This window comes from Plectropomus leopardus, chromosome 8 (assembly GCF_026936395.1).
Source record: "Plectropomus leopardus strain MGB_pleo_1.0 chromosome 8, ASM2693639v1, whole genome shotgun sequence".
Classification (NCBI taxonomy): domain Eukaryota; kingdom Metazoa; phylum Chordata; class Actinopteri; order Perciformes; family Serranidae; genus Plectropomus; species Plectropomus leopardus.
Window position 1 is genome coordinate 21,602,740 of NC_142183.1, and position 6,437 is coordinate 21,609,176.

Below are 6,437 nucleotides of genomic sequence, written 5' to 3' on the forward strand. Positions count from 1 at the left end.
TGCAATGATCGCTGCCACAAATTACCGTCTTTATCTGTCCAAGCAGCACTCAAACATTGTTCAAAATGTAGTTGTGTTTCTTTTGAAAGAGAGACTGAGAAAGTACAAAGAAGTAAAAACTTACATTTTCACCAGCCTCCACACTGCTTTCTATTGTTCACTAACTATCAGGTCCGTCTGTGATATCAAAGATGACCCACCAAAAAGAAAAGAAAAAAAACAACAACAACAGAAAGACAGTCATCTACTGCTGAAAACTGGAAAGCAGTCTATCAAGCAGCAGCCAATTCAAATCACAGGTCTTAAAAAAAATCCACATATTCTCCAAATATCAGTTTAAACATTACAGTAAATTAAATTGAATTTAATATAGTGTGTTACTCAAAGGAAAATGTGTAAAAGCAGTTTACTCTCCTCTCATATGGTGTAGGCATGGTAAACAACCTAAGGCGTGCATGAGTGTGGGCGTACACACATGTCAGCTCTAAAGTAGGTGAGAGTATGTGTGTGGTATCCGTGGTGCAGCCAGGGCCGGCCGAGGCCACCAGACAACTGGGTAAACATACAGACCCCCCCCCCATCCCTCCCCTCCACCTGTCTGCCCTCCGAGCTCACATCACTGAGCTTTTAGCACCAAGCTATAGGTCCAGTGATGTAAGGATAATGTCTGACTGACAGTAACATTTACACAAAGCAGCCGTTATCACAGATTGCCTGTGTAATAGTAAAAACCTTGATCCAGTACCAAAGTTCCTCAGTATAAAAGATAAAAGGTACAGTATGTCTCAATGCAATACTACAGCAACATCTGAAAAAGAGCCTTCCGAACTGCTACATGGACAAAGGAGGGAAAAAAAACCAAAACAAAGCTAATCGTATCCGATGACTGATAGCACTTATGATGAGGACAAGGGGTTAGAATATCCCGCAGTGAAGTGGTGCGTTCCCATTACTGCATCTCTCCATCTCTGAAAATGGCTTCATTAACAGGCCAGTGCCGAGAGCTCCCTCGCCGAGTGTATGAACGCGCTGTACCCCAAGGGTCCGCTGGAATGGCTGAGGTGAAGTCCATTAACACCCGACAGCTTGTTTTTTGACCACTAAATAAAACAGGGTATTTTTCTGTGTCTGCAGTATAAATAGCCTTTAGCAGGAGCTGGCAAGCACAAATTTCTGGGGTTGAAAACTCCAAGAGGAAAATTAGTTTGGGTTCCTGAACAGCGTCATCGAAGACGCTGATCTAGACTCAAGTGAAATTGTTAAGTCTTAAGCCGTATTCCCTCTACACAAAAAACCTGCTAACACTCGCTAACATCTAGCTTTTTAGTGCAGTTGGAATGCGTACAACTGGCAACATGCACTGACGTGCCGCCACTAATAACTGTTTGTCTCCACCTAAGCAGCACTCAAACATCAATCCAAATTAGTCTGCACCAGGTCTGAAAGAGACTGGATAAGTGAGAGATCTATTAAGAGAAATAACCACCATACAGTTTTCAAAGACCTCTGTCTATTCTTCTTTCGACTGTTTATCTGTTTGTCCATCTGTGAGGTCACATGGACACACCAAAACAACCCACACACACAACGGGAACACTTGTCTGCTGCAGAGCCATATACAAGCTCTGCCCTCCTGGCTATGGGAAAGGAGTCCATAGCCTATTTTTAGCAGGTTTATTTACCTGTGTTTAAAAAACCTGCGTGCACGCACTCAATTTGGTAGGAAAGAGGCGTAATGTCACCATATTCTGAGAAACTCCTGGATATAGAAAGCGGATTCATGCCGTAACTTTTCTAGAGAGTAACCAAGCAGGTTCTAATGACTCTTTAGGTTATTCATTAAAAGTAATTTCAGTGGGCGTTATCAGAATACGACAGAGTATATAACGTACCAAAGACAATAAGAGTTTTCCAATGCCCTGTTCATTGTAACTTGGATCAGGGCGTCACTTAAATGCCAAAAAAATATTTGAATGTCTGTATCTAAATGGTGGCCAATGGGCGGGGGCGTGACAAGTAGAAAAGCTTTAAAAACCGCGCTGTCTTCTGCAGGGGATAAATCCATATCTCACATAACCTGTCCCGTTCTTCTGGCATACCTCCCGCTCCCTCAGGCAACCAAAGCTGGCTACCTCTGAGCCTATGACATAGCTCCTACTTTCCCAGCACTTGCGCTCCAATCATGTGTCATCTGATGAAACGCTACACCCTAGTCACCATTATTCGTCTGGATACAGGAGCCTCTGGAATGTATCGGATTCCTGCCTCAGGGGGTAGGCACCTTGGAAACATGGGCCTACCTCCACTGGCTAGCCTCTCCCACTTTTCCTCTCCCCCTCTCTCCCTCTCTCTCCATCTATCTTTCCATTCAGCAAAATTCCACCAGAGAGGCCTGCTTGATTTACACCGCCTCATCGCCCATCTGACATGTGCTCACATTTTTGACACAATAGAAGGACATGTGAGGGACAGTTTAGAGTTTTGGGACTGTTTACCAGCTGCCTCCGAATGTCAAAGTGCAAATCAAAGGGTAAACATCACAATGAGTGTTAACCCTTTCAGTTGATGATGGGGGTCACACTACCTTCCCGTGCTTGCGCACAAACACCAGAGCTCCACTATTTATTCAGATTAGAGAACTATTTTGTCCTCTGGTGCAACAATGGTACAGCCACTTTCGACCTATCTCCCCTCTCCAGAGAGCAACAGTTATGCAGAGCAGTACTCGGGCCTGTAGTATTGAGTATCTCTGAGTCACTGGCCTGCGTAATTCAGTCTGGGGAATTATGACAGTGGAAAATCATTTCCCTGGGCCGGGGATAGGAGGCCATGGCTAATCGTTCAGTAATCTGATCTGCCTGCATACTGTAGCATTCAGCCGCGCCGCTAGCCTAGCCAGCCAGTCACACATGTGGACACCCCCAGTGCCTGCCAACTATCTGATGGAGGCTAGCGCCATTCAAAAACAACTCTCCAGGTTTTCCCGAGGATTACAGATGCTATCGGATCATTTGCTAATACTCGGGTTGTGCCGTGCTGTTTGAAATGTATTTACTATGCTCCTGCTCTCCAATACCCCTCGCAATAGTACAGGCTAAGCCAACAAACGCCGCAGCCACATTCCAGGCAGAAAATGGGACTTCAATGCAAACTAACCTTAAAGGCTACAATGGTACAAACTGCCTCTGGTTTTCTGTCTTATTAATCCAAAAGCTCGACTTAATGAGAAAACATCTGAGTTTGTCTGTCAAACAGCAGGCTACTTGGGGTTATTGTAGATTCTAGTATCTAGTGGAGCCAGTGGTGTTGTAGTAGTATATGAATAAGAACCATAGGGAGCAGTACTGTCGCACAAAGCAGTGTTTATACCCAGCAGAGAGGGGCTGGGGGGGGGCTCGAGTCTTGGAAAGATGCCTGGCTTCAGCGCCACTCTAAAGAGAGGTCTGCCCCCCACACACTGAGTGTGGATACAAGGGGCACTGACATGGAAAAATACAAGAGATGGCATGTTGTTGGGCACTGAAGTTCCCAATAGTTACCTTGTGAAGCATTAAACGTGATGGTATAGTTATTGCATCACAATTAAAATTACATCCGCCTCTATGCGGAGATGAGCAGCAGTAAAACAGTCAGAGCTATGATTGACAATCTTCTTACTCTTCCCCATTCAAGCCTAAAATCTAAAATGACGAATTGTCTGTGATCATGTCTCATTCTGATAAACGGCCAAACAGCGCTTGGTGACGCGATCTGTCATATACTGTCGTGCCTACAGTATTTTATCAACCTGCATGTGCAGGCATTGTAGCCCAGTCGCAGCATTTCACGGGCATATCTAAGTGAGGAGATGCTGATATATGATCAAATGGCTGCGGCAGCAGTGGCAGTCTTCATCAACTGAAAGCGCTAGATCACAGCATGTTTGGCAGCCAGTGGGAGCAGTCAGATGGAGGGTTAGAACAACCAGACAAACAGTTGGCACAGATAAATAGAACGTAACTCAAGATTCAGCTCTCCACAAATTTGACAAACAAATGACAGCAACACACTCTTTTTTTAATCTAATCTGCAAATGGAATAAGCCCCAACGTTTTTTTTTTCTACAAATGATGGGTGGAACATGTGATAAACAACACATGGCTAGGGAATAGCAAAAAATGTGGAGCACTGGTCAAATAAATCTCATGATACATAAAACCAGAAAGACAGCGCTTTTCAGTCACAAGAATGTCTTCTGCAGCTGAGGCGAAACACAGGGAAAGTCCTCATGACTTTACCAAATACATTCTGGGCGTGAGTCATTCGCCTTTTAGTAATCTCTTACTCACAGAGGTGCACGCTTGCACGCGCACACACCCCAGGGCAACAGATTTCAGGCAGGTCTGGACTGCCCCTTTTTACCACAGAGTGGAGTCAAGTGTTTATAGTATCTAATAGATGCAGCTACCTCGGTGGAGATACACAACAAGGAGAAACAAAGCAGCCTCATACAGTAAAGACAGATCTTGTTAAGAAAGGCATCACTGGTGGTGGAAAGTGAAACAGCTATGTCACATATAAACATACCAAAACACTTAAAACTGGGTGCACATCTTTGTTGAGGGTGCAAACTGCTCTACTTTTCTTGAAACTACAACTAGAGAATGATATAGTATAGTCATAATTCTCTTTTCACCTCTACAAACACAGTTTATGATTAAAATAGTTCTGAATTCTTACTGACGAGCATTATTTGTAATAATCAGCCTGCAGATGATTCCTACAGGTAGCTCAATAACACTCTGATGCATCATCTGTTGTAACACAGAGGCAGTAATCACTGCTGATAATTAACCCAAGTTCCCAGAAATCATTTGGACAAATTGAATAATGTTAAAGCGGTCGTTGCATTCCCATGCTGCTCTTTTATCCACCTCTGTCATGTGCGGTGCTATTAGATTAGGTGGCAGACAGTCGTATCGACCTTTAATTATAATTTGCACACAAAATCGTTCGGCCTTTCCGTTGCAAGAGACACACTGTAGCGTTTGTAGTTGAATTGCTACATTGTTGCCGAATTGTTGAAGCTAACTTGGAGCGAACATTCAATTTAGGCTACACATCGCACCAAAGTTACAAAAACAAGTTGCTCGCTTGTAGCTGGCTGCATTACGGTATTCGGCTGGATAAAGGAATTCCGATATTAAATCACAGACCTGAGCAGCCGGACACAGCTCTATCCCGAGCACAAACTTCGACCCGACCCGCTTCAAAAAATAACGTTAGCCTGCTTTCTCTGCTGCCATACGGACGAGCTGAAGAGCGACGCGGAGCCTCCACCATTTCACTGGAGCTTCGTGTTTGCAGCCAGCAGAGAGTCAGGCCGAAGAACTGGCCTCATTCTCCGTCTGCGCCAGACAATGTTCACTAGCCTGGCCTGGGAGACCGAGCGGCGGGGCTCTCGGTCGTGTTACCAAACATGTGCGAAAACACCGCGACGAGACCCGCGTTGTGTCGATGTACTCACCTTGTTTGAGTCTACGTGGATTCGGGACGACACGGTCCGGTCGGGATGGCTGCGGGACTGAAGCACGCCGGGAGCATGTCGTCGTCGTCGTCTCGTTTTGCTGTCGGCCGTGATGTGGAAGCGGCAGAGCGGACTCGGCTGGGAGAAATCGGGAAATCTGAGAATGCCCCTCTCTTTCTGCAGCTCAGTGCACCGGCAGTGGCCCATAACTGTCGACAGGAGGCGCCAGCGCTGCACATTTTTGTCTCTGATATGCGCATACATGCATACTACACTATTCCTCAAAGAAATCACCGTGCGATCATATTCCTACAAGAGCTTTATCTGCATCCTCTTCACCGGTGAGATTAGAGCGGCCTTGATGGGCTGTGTGGAGCTACACTACTCGGAATTTAATTGTGCAATGATAGCTACTGGGATTATCCTGAAAGTTTTTTATCATTCATATTTCTGAGAACAGAAGCTCAGGGAAAGTCGTGATTTTGATTAGTCACCACAACGTGCATTATACAACACGCGCCCATGCAAAAAAAAAAAAGAAAAGAAAAAAGTGTTGCATTAAGCAACTAAAAGAACAATGTCATAATCATAAATACTTATTGTACTCTGTAAATACTCTATTGTAAATTATTATTATTATATATTATATTATTAATATTTCTTTTATATTTGCTACACGTTAGGCATTCTGTGGACAGCAAAGTAAGAATTTCATTGTACAGGGAAACATGTTTCCATACTGTGCATATGACAATAAACACTTTGAATCTTGAATCTTAAGTTATTGCTGTAATATTCTAAGGAACAGGGGCGGCTCTAGGGTTTGAGGACATCTGGGGTTTAGCTCGGCCTTCTGTAGAGGGTCTGGGGGGATACTCGCCTTGGAAATGATTATTATTATTATTATTATTTTAAATTTATCAGTAGTATT

General features: G+C 44.3%; 1 protein-coding gene across 1 annotated transcript in view; it reads right to left on the reverse strand.

The window, feature by feature from the left end:
• The window catches only part of ndst1a (N-deacetylase/N-sulfotransferase (heparan glucosaminyl) 1a), a 56,828-nt gene extending 51,053 nt beyond the window's left edge, over positions 1 to 5,775 (reverse strand). Inside the window, exon 1 of the mRNA XM_042493718.2 lies at positions 5,507 to 5,775. The gene's annotated coding sequence lies outside the window, so the exon portion shown is untranslated. The remainder of the gene's footprint in view (positions 1 to 5,506) is intronic.
• Positions 5,776 to 6,437: the final 662 nt, after the last annotated feature.